Here is an 18,918-nt window from a genome sequence, read left to right as displayed (position 1 = left end):
TAAGCTTTGCTCAACACTGTCTCAATGCCAACTCTCACTCGTGTCACCAGAAATCACAGGCTCTCACTGAAAATGAGAATGATATCCGGTCTCTTTTTTGCAGGTAATTACTGTGAGTGTGTAGACCTTCCTTTAGGGCTGGAGTCATCCCACATGCCGAGCAAAATCATTGCACTATCATTTTGTAGAACAAAAGAAATACAGTGTTAGTGTTCTCAGAAATGTTGTTATGGTGGGGTGTCTATGAACCTGAAGAAAAACGTTATCTAACCCTCTTCCTCTCCACCACTGTGGACTTTGCCTTGGCAGATGCAGAGCTCACAAGAGCACAAAGAACGCTTTACTGACACATCATTAATCACGCTGTGAGAGAGAGAGTGTGTGTGTGTACGGGTGTATTAAATCAGCATGATTGGACATTACCCAGGAGGGAGGGATCAATTTGCTGAATTAAGAGTCCAGACTGAGACAGGTCTGTGCGTAAAAAACCTGCTACTACTGGCAAATACACATCAAACAAAAGGAATCCAAAAGATAATCCAGAGAGCCATATTTGCTAATGCAATACACATGTCGCTCTTGGAAGCTGTGCGCTAATACAAACACGTGTTCACACTTAAATTGCCATGCAGACTTTTACAACATACACACACTTACATTTTACACAGAATGAAACCATGATTCACAACACATTCACATACCTGTGTAGAAGCACATGCATGTGTCATGCTTCCCCATGCAGTTATCAAATTGTGCTTTGTCTGCAGTTTTCTAACATCACAATAATAACTCACCTGCCTGGCTGTCAACCGTCTGCAGTGGAGCCCTGGTTTCTGTGGTAACCGCAGAGTGATGTCATATCATATGGAGAAGAGGCGGAGCCAGACTCTGTTGCAGGGAATACAGCATGGTCAGACACCGTTACTTCTACACAGTTAAGGTATCAGTGTCTGTTGTAATTTTTTCCACATATGCACGCACATGTACACTTGTTGTCAATGGCACAGCTTGTTGAAATCATTGAATATTATCATAAAAATTGAAAAGTCAAGTGAGAATGTTTGCAAAGACTTTTGAAACAGGACTCAAACACATATGCAGAATCTACGCATTTTTTGCAACATGCAACAAAGAGACTTCATCAGTGTCTTTCACAAACAAATGAATACACAGAAAGCAGACACATAGATCAAAGGAAGATATTTACCAGCACGACTGACCTACATCTACAGATCACCAAACAAACCAACACATTTGATATGTCTCCGGTAGTGAAATCTTAGCTGTGTGGTTGCGTAAAAGGGGTGGGGGTGCAGAAGTAGTGGCATGGAAGCAGGGGACGGCCAACAATGAACAGAAAGACGGAGAACGACTGTGAAGGAAGGAAAGGAGGAGGATCCTCATCAGAGTGCATGGACTGGCATTCGCTTGTTGACAGGAAACGCCTCTGCAGCTGGAATGTTTAATATCTTCAGCTTCAAAACCAGAATGTTTAGGGAAGTCTTTTCTGGCATCCCGTAGAGACACGTTTACACACAAACATGATCTCGCACTGACCTAGAAAAATTAACATAGATCTTTACACCTCTGCATTAAAGTAAGCAGCACTTATCTCACATAAGTTACACTGCAAATCTTAATCTTGGCAGACTTTGAAGACTTCTTGGTAACAGCAAAGCTCACACCTCAAAGCCAGAAGGATAAAAGTTACACAGTGTGCTTTTAAAAACAAAAATATACAGACAATTACAATAAATATAAATAATAAAATTGGAAGGTTAAAGAGTTATTTCACTCAAAAAGGAAAATAATATATTTTATTACTCACCGTTATGTCGTTCCACACCTGTAAGACCTTCATTCGTCTTCGGAACACAAACTAAGATATTTTTGATGAAATCCGATGTGCGCCAAAAAAACAAAATGACGACTTTTCAACAATATCTAGTGATGGGCGATTTCAAAACACTGCTTCGCATCAGTGGTTCAGAGTGCCAAAGTCAAGATATTTCATCAGTTTGGCAGTTTGACACGCAATCAGAATCACTGATTCGAAACAAAAGATTCAAAGAAGTGTTTTGAAATCGGCCGTCGCTAGATATTGTTGCTAGATACCACTCTATTCACATGAACTGTTTAAATATGTTTTTAGTAGCTTTCTGGACACTGAAAGTGTAAATTAACTTGCTGGGTTAGGTTTAGGGTTAGAGGCCTCACAGAGCCATCAGATTTTTTCAAAAATAACTTAATTTGTGTACCGAAGAACGACATGAGGGTGAGTAATAAATGACATTATTTTCATTTTTGGGTGAACTAACTATTTAAAATATAAGGCCAAAAATCTTGTGCCATGAGATCTCGTAATATTTCTCGTCAAAGTGAAAGCTGTCTCATGATACATCAGGATGAAGGAGTTGAGTCTCATACTCGGAAAGTAGAGCTGAAGTGACATTCGCTACATGATAAGGTTGTCACAATTCCTTGATTAAATTCGATGGCTCTGTCAAACAAAAACCTCGATTGCAATTTACCCATGTCGTTAAACCAGCAAAATACAAAAAAGTGCCGCATTCTATGGACGAGTGGCAAAATATTAAAGATTAAGTGGACAATTGAATTAAATGTTGTTTGGTCAATAATAAAACAAGGATTTGATCATGCTGTAAAGTGTAACAACAACAATCACCAGGCCGTTGCCACCCTCTGCTAGCATTTTTAGTAATACGTAAATGTACAGAAGATGATTATTATTTATAGTACATTACTTACATATTTTAATAGTGTTGTCCAATAAAACCATATCATTACTTGTTTTTGATAGTTTATTTGAACCAATTATTATTGCATTATTGTAATTATACATGCATTTTAAAGGGGACCCATTATGCCCCTTTCTACAAGATGTAATATAAGTCTCTGGTGTTCCCAGAATGTGCCTGTGAGGTTTGAGCTCAAAATACAGATCATTTATTATAGCTTGTCAAATTTGCCCCTATTTGGGTGTGAGCAAAAACACGCCGTTTTTGTGTGTGCAAATAAGCTGCTGCTCCCGAGGGGTGCTTTCCATAAGAGGGAGGACCTTTAACAGCTTGCGTTTCAGTTGCTCAACAACAACAAAGCTGGAGAATCTCACACAGTCAAAATTATGATTGTCAGTAATGGTGTTACAACAAGAAGTTACAACATTTAGAATGCATCTCGACGTTTCTGAACGTTTATATTATATATTTATAATAAAATGATTTTTGATTTTGGTGAAATATGGCCTAGATATTTTCCCAATTATTATTATATACAGAGAAAATCAACTTATTTATAAAGCAAATACTTTATTGGTGATAGGCAAGCAGAAAAATGAAACAAACTCTGAATTAAACCTGAATTGACAACGAACATTTATACCGATCTTTGTGAGCCCATTGAACCTAAACTAATCCAGGTTGGATTTATATGGATTCATCAACTCTAAACCTACTCTGAATCAGAGTTTGTTCAACTAGCTTCATGCAACATGCCTCAGGTCTCAAAATTTGTATTTAATCAATTCTTTATAAAAAATAAATAAATAAAAAAAGCACTAGGAACCTAAACCAAGGCTGCAAAAATCACTCGATCAAATCAGATTCCAGAGGAAAGTTAAATAAGAAAACTATCCTCAGGCAATAATTGTTCATCAAAGATCATAAATGAACAACTGTCATTTAGCAAAAAGCTGCCAGAGTTTCTATGAAGATCAGATCATCAGTAAAGTGTTTCTGCTGGATGTTAAATGTGCTCTCCAAGTAGGAGTGGCAGAATAAAAGAGTAACTGGGTTCACACAGAGATATACAGTAACACATAATTATTGTTATCAAATGAGATTTACAGTTCTTCAAAACCATAAAGATTTATTGGCTTTAGGACCTCTATACAGAGAGATAATGAAGAAAAATTAGAGTCTTTGACCTAAAGAAATGCATTGTAATTTTGTTAATTAAACATCACTGAAGACAAACTTGACTTGTGTGTGAACACAGTATTTCATATACACTACCAGTCAACAGTTTGGAAACATTACTATTTTTAAAGGTGCCCTAGAACTTCTTTTTAAAAGATGTAATATAAGTCTGAAGTGTCCCCTGAATGTGTCTGTGAAGTTTCAGCTCAAAATACCCCATAGATTTTTTTTTTAAATTATTTTTTAACTGCCTATTTTGGGGCATCATTATAAATGAGCTGATTTAGGGTGTGCGGCCCCTCTAATTCTCGTGCTCCCCCGCCCCCGGAGCTTGCGCTTGCCTTGAACAGCATAAACAGAGTTCACACAGCTAATATCACCCTCAAAATGGATCTTTACAAGATGTTCGTCATGCATACATCGGATCATGTGAGTATTGTATTTATTTGGATGTTTACATTTGATTCTGAATGAGTTTTATAGTGCTCCGTGGCTAACGGCTAATGCTACACTGTTGAAGAGATTTATAAAGAATGAAGTTGTGTTTATGAATTATACAGACTGCAAGTGTTTAAAAATGAAAATAGCAACGGCTCTTGTCTCTGTGAATACAGTAATAAACTATGATAACTTTAACCACATTTAACAGTACATTAGCAACATGCTAACGAAACATTTAGAAAGACAATTCACAAATATCACTAAAATATCATGTTATCATGGATCATGTCAGTAATTATTGCTTCCTCTGCCATTTTTCGCTGTTTTCCTTGTTTGCTTACCTAGTCTGATGATTCAGCTGTGCACATCCAGACGTTCTGCCCTTGTCTAATGGCTTGAACATGAGCTGGCATATGCAAATATTGGGGGCGTACACCCCGACTGTTACATAACAGTCGGTGTTATGTTGAGATTCGCCTGTTCTTCTCGCCTGTTCTTCTCGTTTAAACAAACGAGATTTATATTAGAAGGAGGAAACAATGGAGTTTGAAACTCAGTGTATGTCTTTTCCATGTACTGAACACTTGTTATTTAACTATGCTGAGGTAAATTCAATATTTAATTCTAGGGCACCTTTAATGTTTTTGAACAATGTCTCTTATGCTCATTAAGGCTGCATTTATTTCATAATAAATACAGAAAAAACAATAATACTGTGAAATGTTATTACAATTTAAAATGATGGTTTACTATTTTAATATACTTTAAAATATAATTTAACCCATAATAAAAAATAATAATATTTACCAGGTCCTTGTGGTAATTACGCTCTCTTATCATCCATCAACCTCAAATACGGCTTATCATTTGAAACATGCAAGTAGTAGCTACTTTACATGGCCGCTCACTCTAACGCTAACCTAGATAAATGTGCACTATTATTATGTGCATGTTTGTGCGGAGTGTGAAAGCTGAAGTGTGCTTTACCTCATTTTTGGTCATACAGATAAAAGTAATACATCATTCCAAACTGTAAAATCTTTACTTTTATTTGTGCAAAACTTTGTGCTTTTGTAAAATAAAGAAAACAAACAGGATAAGCTTTCTACCATCTCGGTCTCACTGTACTGCAGCATGTCACATAAATAAACTAAAATTTAGTGTGGCTACAATGTCTATGTGCTATTTTTTCCAACACATTCATAATCATTACTTTTGCCAGTGCTTTGCGTCAAGCTTTGTGTGTGCGCTTGAGCGTGGAATAGGCATATATTTCACCCCCAGTATTTAAGTAATTAAATTAATATAAACATGTGAATAATGGCTTAAATGAATGACTACTAGTAGACTAGAAAAATCTTTAGTCGGGGGCAGCCCTAAGCCGTTTCTCAATATGTCTACTTGTCTGTACTTGTGTTCTTGTGAACTTGGAACAGTACTTAGACAGCGACTGATAACATTTCACAATTCAAAGTTTGCATTTAGCCAAGTACAGTTCAAATCCCTGAATCTGTTCTTGATCCGCCCCTTTTATCAAGGATGCATCGAAAGGTGACTTGTGCAGACTTGAGACAGCCAGGTATCCCAGAATGCATCTTGCACTAACCAGCAAGCGTCAGTAGTAAAGGAGAAAACCCACATAATTTAAACATATTACTGTTATTATGTCATGATATGTCGTTTTAAGAGTTTTTCGGGTGAGAATGTGCTGGTTTAAAGCTCAAATTTGTGGTTTATTGATAAAGATAGCGCCTTTCTGAAAATTTAATCTGACGTTGTCGGAGTTGTGAGATCCAGGCGATCACCGGACGCTCAGCGCTCATGTACCCAGCTGAGAGCAGCCTTACCTCGGCTAGTCCTTCTGACATTTGCCGCTGGCTCCGTTTTGTCTGAGGGCAATGTGACGTTTCATAACTTTATATATGGCTAGTTAACATTTGTATACTACTAAAGCGCTGACGTTATCAAGTACGCTGCTGTTCCATTTGCAGAATCACCGGACTTGCGTTCTCCCGTTCACAGGAGTTCGTTCGAGTTTGTTTGTTCGAGTCGAACTTGCCAAGTCCTAACTACCAAGGACGCGAGTCCGAACTTTGCAAACTTGGTTTTGAGAAACGCCTCTGGTGTTCACATTTGTACTTCGATTCTCTCAGTTCTTTTGGTCCAGATAAAAAAAACAAAAAAACAATGCATTTAGTCCTGATTTGCTTAGCATTCAAACTGTCATTTTTAACATAGAATTACCCTGTGACTGACTGTATTTGTCATCTGACTGCACCAAACTGTGATGTCCGTACTGTGATGGTTTGGTACTGTTACACCCCTAATATATATCATCATATGCACTCACATAAAACGTGCACATTTAGCCCAGCACACAGCATTGTTTTGGATGTTCGACAAGTTAGGTAACAAAATATATGTCATAAATTTATTTAAATCATTTATTTAAATCATTTAGGTTCTGATCCCCAACTAACGTTACTGTCTGAAGTACTGTTTTCTCCAGCCGGCGCCGCTGGACTTCTAGTGTGACATGAGGCAAGGGAGGGTTGACTCAAAATGTTCCTAAACTTAAAATACTTGTTTGCGTTTGTATTGCTTTACTACTTACAATTATTTTAAGTATATATAAATTTATATAATAATTTTATAATTAGATTTAGAAGTTAATGCCTTATGTGCAGTTTACATGTTTTTTTGTTGTTGTTGTTTTTGAGTGTTAATTATTATATCTAAAAATAAATAGCAACTGAATTTAATAATTTGGGCTCTGTTGTTAATTGTAAAGGGCTCCCTGTATATAGTTTACAGAATTAGCTGAGATAGATTTTTTACCTTAAGAAAATTAATTATAATTGAATTTATTTAAAGCAATTTTTTGCTTTGTTTTCTTCCCCCACTGTACCGAACCGTGACTTCAATACCGAGGTACATACCGAATCGTCAGGTTTGTGTACGTTACACCCCTAGAATGGATCTGACAACTCATGAGGAGCTTATAAAATGTATAAAGGAGTCAAAACAGCAGCAGGAATCCCTCCATCACACACACAAATGAAGATCTGCTGTGAGGAGAAAGCAGTTCTGATGCCAGTACTGAACTGTGGTGAAAAAACAGGTATGTTAGAGCTTTCTGTCCTTTTTGGGGGCACATCTTGTAACATCATGTGATGTTTTTGGTTCGTTTACATGACTTTGGTCCGTGTTGCATTCATATTTCATCGAACCGCACCAAAGTTTGGAAGTGGACCGAGACCCATCTTCTCAGCGGTCTGCTTGTTGTGCGCACCAGGGTTCGAATGGCAGCGTTCAAAGTTATTCAAATAAACCACTCTATCATAGCAATCCCACCAGTGTTCGTTTTAATCAAACCAAACATGCCAAATGTGAACACACCATATTTTACTTGTATGTTTGAAGTACAATTCTAACAGAGTATCCATACTTTAACTTGAGGTTGTAGGACAAGAATAACCCCTTATAACCTCTCCCTTTTTCAAGATAATTTTGCAAAGAGAAAAAAAACAAAAACAAGACAAACTGCTTGCGAGTAAAAAAGTACTTATCCAAAAAAAAGGTCATCAGCACAGGTGAATGACTAAGAAGGAATGTAGAAGTTTTCTTCAGTATTGTGTATCTATAGTTTTACTATCTTTCAACTAATCTGGCAAGAACCCAATTCAGTGAGGACCAACTGATTCCCTTGAAGCCTTTTACGCCACTGTGTTTCCTGTCTTTTATTCACAGTGTGTGTGTGTGTGTGTGTACAACTGACACTCTGGTTCAGCCAGTTTTGCAGAAGGAAAATACTTTCCGTGCTCGACCTGAGCAGCAAGACCAATGAATGAGCACGACTGGCAGGGCTTCAGTACACACACACACACACACACACACACACACACACAGTACAGCCCATCACCTGCACACAAACATACAGCTGACGCCATTCAGCATATATCTGTGACGAAATCACCTGACAAACTTACCTGCCAGGAAAGACAACTGCAAAATTGGAATCACAAAGAGAAATGTGAATTCCAAAGAGTGAAAGGGTATATAAATACGCCAGTGTTTGGTTGAATTATTGGATTCAACTGAGTTACTTTGATCAACACCTTTTAGATTGTAATGTTCAAGTCTCATGCTCATAAAGACTGCATTTATTTGATCAAAAATATAATATAATGCAATTTAAAATACAATTTTTCTATTTTAATATTTTTAATTATTTATATATATATATATATTTTATTTTATTTATTTTTTTTATTCAGCATTGTCTTCTCTTCTGGAATCCTTTCCATTGAATTGATTCCATTGAATTGATTCCATTGAATTGATTCCATTGAATCCTTTCATCTGTCGGCGTTGGTAATGCACTTTTACGTTGTTGTTTTTTGGCGATTAGGACATCCGCGACACGCACACTTACGCACCATTTTAAAAAATATAGCAATACCAAAATACAAACAATATAGAATAGCTTGAATACAGCGTGCGTCTCCCTCATACTGTAAACGAAGCTCGGGCGCACCAGATAACATGTCAGCAGCATCTTACGTCAGCAGCGTCACTGCGGAGTCATGAACCCGGATTGACAACAGACCCGAAAGAGAATACAATGCTGAATAAAGTAGTAGTTTTTGTTATTTTTGGACCAAAATTTATTTTCGATGCTTCAAAAACTTCTAACTTACCCACTGATGTCACATGGACTACTTTGGTGATGCTTTTATTACCTTTCTGGACATGGACAGTACACCGTACATACATTTTCAATGGAGGGACTGAAAGCTGTCGGACTAAATCTAAAATATATCTTAAACCGTGTTCCGAAGATGAACGTAGGTCTTACAGGTTTGGAACAACATGAGGATGAGTCATTAATGACATAATTTTCATTTTTGGGTGAACTAACCCTTTAATATATTTTTAGAAACCTTCTTTTCTCAGGATTCCTTAATGAATACAAAGTTTAAAAAAACAGCCTTTATTTGTAATCGAAAACTGTTGTAAAATATATTTACGGTCACTTCAACATAATGAATTATATGAATCCTTATTGAACAAAACTATAAATCTTACCGACCTAAAACATTTAAAAAGAAGTGCAAAAGTCCCCTTTACATACCAACTCATGTACTGTATGCAAATGTTTCAAGAAAGCAGAAACTTGTAACATGCATACAGTGATACAATGTTACAAAGCACAGAATCACAGGCCATAACTACTGATCCACAGCTTGACTGACCGGAGAAAAACGTGATTAACAACTACCAGAAATAAAGAACAACCAATGTTCATCCTGGAAACAATAACCACGATAAAAAAAATAAATACAAATTATTACTAAAAAACAAACAAGCAAGCTCGACTCAACTACATTGTTCACTGTACAATAAAGCATATAAAGCTTAATAGAAATATCCATCCATATAATTGTGAAATAAAAGCACAAACACAGAAATAACACAGCAGCATACCCACAAATGCAAATACCATAGTAACTAACGTTACTGAAAATAAGTTAATATGGGATCATGGTCCCCTTCAAACAGCTTTCATAATATTTTTAATTTCCATTTTGTTGACAGTGTCAACTAATATCACAATAGCTATAAGTTTCATATGAAAACTTTAAAGTGAATTGTATACAGTAAACATAGTATTTTTGGCGTAAACTACGGTCACCATGGTATTGTTATAATGGTCAGAAAGGTAAATAGCTCGCGTGAGTTTCTTTGTTAGCTGATTTGACTAGCCTGCTTTATTATTCCCATAAGTCTGAAGACCAACAGAAGCAGCGTGACAAAGCAGGTAAAACACATACGAAGAGATAAAAGCACAACATTTCACTTTACGCACCTTTTCGTCAACTTCAAACAGTCGTCTGTCTGTCCCACCTGTGTGTGAGCCGTTTGGGATCTGAGCTCAACCAAACCTCGCTGCTGTCTGTCGGGATTGACCGTCCTGTTGATCGCGGGCTAATGTTCGGCTCCACCGCCGGTGAGTCCCGCGTTATTTAGTTGCTTTATCCCGCATGAATCGCACCGGGACACCATTCCTCACACCTGTACCGCTGCACAAACGGCCGTGTTTCTATGAACACTATCACAGGCTGGCTCACACAAACTTGCTGAGAGAGCCGGAAGGCGGTATGGGATCGCATTGCACGGAAGGATGGAGGATTTGTTTTGGTGCGCCAGACTGGGACAGTGTGGAGGGGGAGATTGAGTCCGTGCGTCCTCTTGTGGGTGATGATAAAATAGACCAAGATAACCTTGATAAATGAGACGCTATTGGTCACGCGAGAACGGAGTTTTTAGTTCCTCCAAGTACGAGTGGTTCAAGTACGATGGTGGCAACTCCCATATTTAGTCAGGTGAGGTAAACTGCAGTAATTTACTTTACAAACGCAAAACACACATTTTTACAAACAGAATCTTATCAAAAATGTACGCTTGATGTATACTAGTTGCATTATATTGACCAATATCTCTGTTATATACGTGTTATATAGGCTGCATATCTCTATAACTTAGTGTACTTCTTTGATGTACTTCTTGACAAGAGTATACTTTGAGAAACAGATTTCTCAAAGTATATTTTTGTTCTAAATGTGTCCTCAGTTTTGAAGACTTCTGTATATACTTGTATATGTGTGTAGTGGTTTGAAGACTAATAAAAGTAGATATAAGGCAAGTTTTTGCATACCATCACCTGATAAGTATGTAACAATGGGATCTCACTGTCGCCACACTGACCTCCTCAGGTTGGAATGCAGCATCTCAACACTAGCTATTGTCTATAATGAGCTCAACCACTGATAATCACACGAGTAATCAGCCACAACTTGGTTATATAATATGCATTCTGTTTGTCTAATACATAGCCTATATAAATAAAATAAACAGCATGTTTCACACACATACTGTACCTTTAAATATGCTCCATACAGTGGATGTGTCTCTTTTTGTAACGTCTTATATCTGTATATTAATTTGTAATGTGTTCTGTTTTGTAGATGTATCTGCTGTGGAAGTTACAGAAGGTGGCGTCAATAGGTGTTTATCAAATGTTGTGAATGCAGGTGTTTCCTGTAGCCAGCAGAGGGGGCAGTTGGACTTTAAGTAAAGACAAGCTTTACATTCAGAGGGAAGTAAACTTAATAGAGAGCTTTTGATTTAGCATTTATTATTATTTTAATAAAATGACTGTGTTCAGATATTATTATAAAGAAAACTGGAGCTCATTGATCTCTTAAATCACACCAAGATTTCAAAGCTATGTGCAAAAGCATCACTAGTCCCAGCACAACATCCCGAATGACAAATAAAGATCTCAGGATCACCATGGATTTTGGAATTACTGCTTTAAAAATGTTGCATAAAATGAAATCATGTTTCTCACCTTACCATCTTATTTCTAACATAAACAGAAATAGGGTGGGATGAGAGAACATTTAGATGTAGATCTAGATGTGTAAGGACTCAAGTGACCATGAAACAAATCAAACGAGTGAACTGAGCTCAGAGAACCTACTGGAGTGTAAGTCAAACGTATCTTAAGGAAACTCAGTGTTTTTCTACTGACTACACAGACACTACTGTAATATAGCTACTGTACCTGGAAGTTCATGTACTTGTTTGGTGTATCAAGCCTGAAATACACAAAAGAGCATGAATGTTGATCGTTTGTGTTTCAGCTAAATATTTATTCTAAAGCATTATGATTTTCAGACTTCAAACTTGACTGTATACGCTTAAAAGTAAATTGTTATTTTAAGGAATGATTTCTGCATGATCTGACCTTTGTTAGTGGAAGCTAATGCATCCAGGATGATTTGGTCATGTTAAACCATATTTTTGACTTCTAAATTAGATGAAGCGTGTTTAGGTTACCTGATTTTACATTTGTACAGTGTACTTGATGCCTTTACATAATAACATTTAAATACATTTGATACAATCTACTTGTTGTGAACTGTACATACATGTTTTTACATTGTATATATATACTGACATAAATACCTGCATGTAATTACAGCTGCAATTAATTTCTGTAATTACATCCATAATTACACTGTTTACACCTTAAACCCTATTTTAAACCGAACCATACCATCAATAACAGCAAAGTGTTTTGCAATACAAAATAAACAAAATACATTGAACCTAACAATCATTTTTTTATGTATGTAAGTATGTACATGGTAGTTAAAAACACCTAATATACAGTGTGTCCTTGTACTTATTTAGACCTTTTGGTTTTTCACGTTCATGTGTCATGCACTCTTCTTCCTGCTAAACCAGTATGTCACATGAGAAGGAAGTTTTTTTTTCTTTTCTGTTTGTATTCTCCTAGCTTGTTGCTTACCTTCTCTACTCGGAAGAGTGATGGGAACTGTGCCATAAACGTCAGGTAAGACATTTTATATTACATTGCTTAACAGATTCAAGATTTCAGATGTAAAATACTGTGCCAAATGTGAACATTGGTATCATTCCTTCTATGAGTACCAGTTTTTTTTTTTTTTTTAAATAGCTATAGTTTTTATGTCTTTATTAACACTGTTATGAATGAAAATGTAATGAGAACATCTAGAAGTGATTTAATGTAATTGCACTACAGATTAACAGCCTGTTGCTGTATTACATTAATGAAAGAAACAGTCTTCGAAGAGCTAAAGAGTTTGTTGTATGAAATTAATCCTCATTTTTGAGTCAGCATTTCATGTTTCGGCAGTAACTTTATATGTTTTCTATGAAATTCAGGCTGAATAATGAGTTGAAGTTTGTATGTTGGAGTCCTAAACCGTCCCTTAATCATTCTTCATTGTTTACGGTTGTTCCTGGTTTCTATTCCTAGTTTGTTTAGTTCAATAATGCCTGTGAACAATTCTCTTTATTCATTTCTGGTCTTAAGCCAGTTCAGGTGTAGTGATTTAATAAGTTGTTCTTAATATTATACGCCTATTGTATTCTAAAGAACTGCTAAAACACTTTATAATGTGTATTACAATCAATATTGTGATCAATCTGTTTATGTACAGTCATGCTGTACAGAATTTTCTCATCATAGTTGACAATTATTTGATGTGTATTCTATTTTATAGATTATTGAGCTGAAGAAGTTAAAGAAGTTGCTAAATCAACAGGTCTGCATGTAGCCTATCTATATTTTTATATCCATACTGTACTTTCATGCACTGCAGTGATGAGCTCAAAAATCGTCAAATTTATTATCTTTCACATATTGTTTCAAAACAGAAATCATCAAAGGAGCTGGATCACAGAGGTCACAGAGCTGGAGAATGTGGTCATGATGGCAGAGAACACTGATAATTATGTACTAAAACAAAACAGACACAGCAAGGACAATCCTTTTAACTGTGGGTCATACAATATGTAAAAGTAAACCTGTACATATTTATAAGCGTAAGCTCAAATAGTGAAATATTCTTTCATCAGTCCTGTGCCTCTTCCTCTTTTCCAGTCAATGCGGAGAACACATCAGTGCAAAGAGGAGACAGTATCTCAGATGACTGTACAAGACATGAATGTGGTGCGTATGACAACTGCATTAAATAATTAACATTAATTATAAGCTCAGAGTGCTGGTGTTCAGTGTGGTGAGTGAATGTGTATCTCAGGTCCTTCATCCGAGTTACAGAATGAATATGATGAAAAAGGCGTATTCTAACAACTTCATGACTAGTTTATTTTGCATTCAATAATATTTTTGTAGTCAATTAATTTCACAGAGAATTTAAATGAAAACCAAAAACGGGAGTGACAATAGAAACCATTATAAATGAAGTGCTCAATCATGCTAATTACACTGTGCTCTTGAGGACTGTAAAACATTTTGTTTTTAATAAGTGTTTGTTTTAACATTTTAATCAATAAAAGTCAATAGACAGTAGTTTATATGTTTCTGAACAAACCTCTTTCTTATGTAACTAAGCAATAAGGTACTCGAGGCTAGTGCTGTATCGTGAATAAGTCATGGCTGAAGGGTGTTGTTAGGCACAACGCGAAGCGGAGTACCTGCAACCCCTTCATTCGTGACTTATTCACGATACAGCACTAGCCTCGAGTACCTTATTGATTTTATAAAACAGTTACCACACAATACAAATATTAAAGCCAAAAATATGTATCAATGCAGCTTTCATGAAGTAAACTTTATCTAAAAGCCTTCCTTCCACCGGAAAAAATTGTCCCTGACCGTGAACAGCAACAGAAGTTACATTATTACACCATTAGATGGCGGCAAACCTTAAGCCCAAAAAATTTTTTATTAGCTATTACGGTTCGCAGGGAAGGAGACCAGAGGCTGTTTTTAAATGGATGTCAATGGATGAGAGGCTTCACTATGCTGATTAAACAGCTTTTGTGGGTAAATAGCTAATCATTTAATTAATGGACAGCCTGTTTCCTAATCTTCAGCATGTTTTACTCTAAACAATACTTTCGCTGGGAACTATATGCAGATTTTAGCTTGATAAAAAAATATATTTTTAGAAGAAAACAGACTAGGGAATGTTGCGACTGATGTCACTGCCGTTACATGATAGGCTGAGAGGTGCCGCACGTGATTAAGTTAGCCACTACGCTTTGTCCAATGGTAAAAGATACAGACCCTCTCATCTCCCTATAATATACAATCTCTGGTTATATTGTGAATAAATCACAGCTATTGACCAATCAGAATCAAGGACAGGAACAAACCGTTTTATAGACATTATATAGCCAGTTCGGAAGCTTAAAAAACATAATTGACACACAATTTGCATTCAGTTATTTATTTATTTATTTATTTTATTTTTTTGGTAATTTCCACAGAAAATATAAAACCGAAATAAACCAATAACAGGAGAAATGCAGTGCAGGAAGGGGTCTATGTTTGAGTATTCAACTCACCATGAAACACTCACCATGAGTATAAAGTGTAAAAGGCTTGACAAGATACAATATGGGTGCCACACCATCCTAAACTTCACAAGGTTTCATGCAAGATTTATAACTTGTAATTTGAATGAAGACAAAAAAAAGTGAATCTGTATGCCTTTTTTTAACAGTACTTGGAAAGAAGAACTCTATCCATTCATGTGACTCAAAATATTCTTCAAGAAAATGCACAGGCAATTGAATTTTCTACACTTTACATATTTATAACAGTAAGTTCATAAAACAGTGACTTATTCTCTTTCATCTGTGTCTCTTTTTTCAGTGCCAATAAGAGAAGCCAGTATCTTAGATGGCTCTGAGGTATTTTGTACAAGACATGAATGTGGTGCGTATGACAACTGCATTAAGTAATTTACATTAATTAAAAGCGAAGAGTGCTGGTGTTCAGTGTGGTGAGTGAATGTGTATCTCAAGTCCTTCATTTGAGTTACAGAATGAATATGATGAAAAAGCATATTTTAAAAACTTCATGACAAGTTTAATTTGCATTCAGTAATATTTTTGTAATCGACAATATCTACACAGAGAATATAAATAAAAACGAAAGAATCAGTTTTCATGTTAACCATAATTTTGTATTTTAATCAGCAATTTCCACAGAGAATGTAAATGAAAACCAAAGACAGGACATATACCGTGTTGCATGGGATATGGGAACATCTGAGGATATGTGTGAGTATTCAACTGACCATAAAAATACTTATGTAAATGCAGTACAAAGTATATAACAACATACAGTATGCCACACCTTCCTGAAATTAAACTTCACAGGGTTTTATGCATTAGATTTATTACTCATAATTTGTAATGAAGTAATAAAAGTTAATATGAACACATTTGCTTCACAGCACCTGGACGGAACAACTCTTTCAGCTCTATCCGTTCAATTGACTCAGGATATGCTTCAAGAAAAAACTCAGTCAATTCAATTATGTCTGAAGATGAACAAACAAAATTATGTCAACATCAAATAAGACCAGCAGCACAGACAGAATCAACCCCTAAAATGTCATGACCACTCGGGGTGCCAGCCCCGATATGGAAATTATGACCAGACATGAATTGGTTTGTGATTCAGTCAGAATCATTCGGACAGATCACTCCCACACTGTTCCTTAATACTATTTAATATTTGATAACAAGTTGTAAAGGGTTGTCAGTATAACTTTTATGACGAGCACATAAACTACCTCACATTTAAAATCATATATTAAATATTAAGGTCAGATGAAGATGCAAAAAAAAGGTTCCAAAATAAGTGTTTAAAAACAAAAAAACTCAGGTAAATCCACATGAAAATGTCAACGTAACAGTGTGTAGACACAAAAATACCTGAAAATGAACTGCAAACAAAGATGAAATTGCTGAAACACGTAGTTTTAATGATTTAAGCCCGGTTCATTAAAGGCTTTTTACTTTACCACGTAAGTTCCTTGGAAGTGTTTTGTCTACATGAGAAACTTAAATATATAATGATAACAAGCTCAAGGATGAACAGGTGTGTTGATTAACTGTCCATAGCAACTAAGGACTGGTGGGAAACTAGAACAAAGGAAACCAGTAACTGAAGAGAAACAAACTAAAAGTACATGAAAATGAAACTATCTCAAACAATGTGACAGTATGAGTGCAAGTGTTGAAGAATTTGAAACCTGTTGTAACTTGTCGGTTGTGATTTAAGCAGCCCTGTTTACTGTACATCTTGTCCACTGAATAAAACTGTTTTTTTTTTTATCAGTGATATTGAACATCTTGTGTATTTTATATAGTACTTTAAATATAATGAAATTTGTAATGTGTTTAAATTTAACTTTAATATCATACAATTTTCAGTGTAAAAGTCATTATCTTGAATATTCATATAAACACTATTTAATATATTAACACTAATGTTAACTGTAACTGTAATGTTTAAAAATTAATTTATTGTTTACTTAAAATGTGGTCAAATTACATAGCAATGTGGTCTGGAAATTAACATTTATTAATAAGTTTAGTAAATGAGCATTTATTAATATGTTTAATGAATAATAATTAAACAATAAAGATTATTAAATTGCTTATTAAATGTTCACCTTTTGATTTTTATTGTAGCCAGTCTAGTAATTATGTGTCTGATTTTTAATTTCCAACCTAAATTGGGTTCATTTTAAGCCAGACATATAGTAATTTGAACAAAAAAAGAACAACAGTTGCATTGAATAAAACTGCCTATCACTTTGGGCAAACATGTAACTCACTGGGTTTGTCCATTTTTAACGCAGCATATTTAGAGCTCACTGACCTTTGTTGTAGATTTGTTGTTTGACATATATTTTTAATGGCATAAATGTCAAATCAAAAAAAAATGTTGCATATAAATAAAATCACAAAAGTGGATGAAAACAAAGGTAGTAAATTGAGGAAGCCAGTCAGGCCACAGAGCTGGAGAATATGGAGATAATGACAGAAGAAAAGCATGGGGAAATACTGAGACAACATCATGTGTATAAACGTGCCAATGCCAATCATCTAATTTCTGACAGAAAACATAAATACAGAGTAGGGTGGGATGAGAGAACATCCAGTGATATGTGTAAGGACTCAATTGAGTCTGTAGTTCTGCAATTCAGATGTGGGTCCAATATTATCTACATGTGTTGATTAATGCAGCTTGTCTGTCTTATTACTTGGAGTAATGATCAAGGATGGAGCACAACTTTTGTTTACAGAGTCTAATGCATTATCAGCTATTCACGTTTGTTATTGACTAACGTGGGAGTTTACAGCACAGCCGTGGGCCCGGTTCACTTACATAACTGTAAAACAAACTGTTTTGTCCTGTTTTTCCTCTGTGTTTTTATTATTACAGAGTGGAGCACTATCTGTAATGTAATAGGATGTTAAAGATACCTAATGTCAAACAATGATATAGCCATTTTTTACGTTGTTAATACTAGTTATGACGAAAAAGTCTGTGTACACATCTGGCCTGGCAATGTTTATCTTATGTTAGAGTTTTCTGCTTCGCTTGGCAGTTCCCACAGGTGCACCTATATAAAGTATAACAGTGACGCTGCTATCACGTCTTATACATAATACAAACTAAGGTGACATGTAGAAACGTCGTACTCCAGTTGTGATTGCGAATCAGTTTCGGGTTGATCGACTACTTCATACGTTTCATCGTTGGACTCAAATTGATACAGTAAAATCTATTCTATCTTTTCTGTCTATCCACTGTATATAATGTCTTGTGAATTGATAGCTGTCATTCAGTTATGGCAATGGGCTATGGAATCCCAAGTCTGCCAAAATTACATTTCATTGTTTCTACATTTCTTTATTTTTACATTTATGTATTTTTACTTTTCTTTGTCCGTAGGGTAATGAGGAGGGCGTGGTATACCTCAGACATAGCAATGTGGTCTCGTTTCAAATGCATTGATCAATATGCTTGCGTCGACTTCACTGTAGCCTATATATGTGCACTGGTTCGATCCTTTCCATGTTCTGACGGTGTCCGAATCTCAATCAAACACAATAATGGGAAATATCAAGCGTTTCCATTTCGGAGTCCCTG

At 35.7% G+C, this 18,918-nt stretch overlaps 1 protein-coding gene across 2 annotated transcripts in view; it reads right to left on the bottom strand.

Moving 5' to 3' along the window:
• Window positions 1-10,388, bottom strand: part of si:ch73-138n13.1 (uncharacterized protein KIAA1671) — a 49,611-nt gene extending 39,223 nt beyond the window's left edge. Inside the window, exons 1-2 of one of the 2 annotated variants that reach the window (XM_067395127.1) lie at window positions 10,249-10,388; window positions 795-888 (exon numbers count right to left, since the gene is read on the bottom strand). The gene's annotated coding sequence lies outside the window, so the exon portion shown is untranslated. Of the gene's footprint in view, window positions 1-794; window positions 889-1,207; window positions 1,575-10,248 lie in introns of those variants that run through there. The other variant, XM_067395128.1, reaches the window with a different exon arrangement.
• Between the last annotated feature and the right edge of the window lie 8,530 nt (window positions 10,389-18,918).

This window comes from Chanodichthys erythropterus, chromosome 9 (assembly GCF_024489055.1).
Source record: "Chanodichthys erythropterus isolate Z2021 chromosome 9, ASM2448905v1, whole genome shotgun sequence".
NCBI lineage: Eukaryota > Metazoa > Chordata > Actinopteri > Cypriniformes > Xenocyprididae > Chanodichthys > Chanodichthys erythropterus.
Note: the sequence above shows the minus strand (reverse complement) of the source record. Positions and strands in the feature narration are given on the sequence as shown.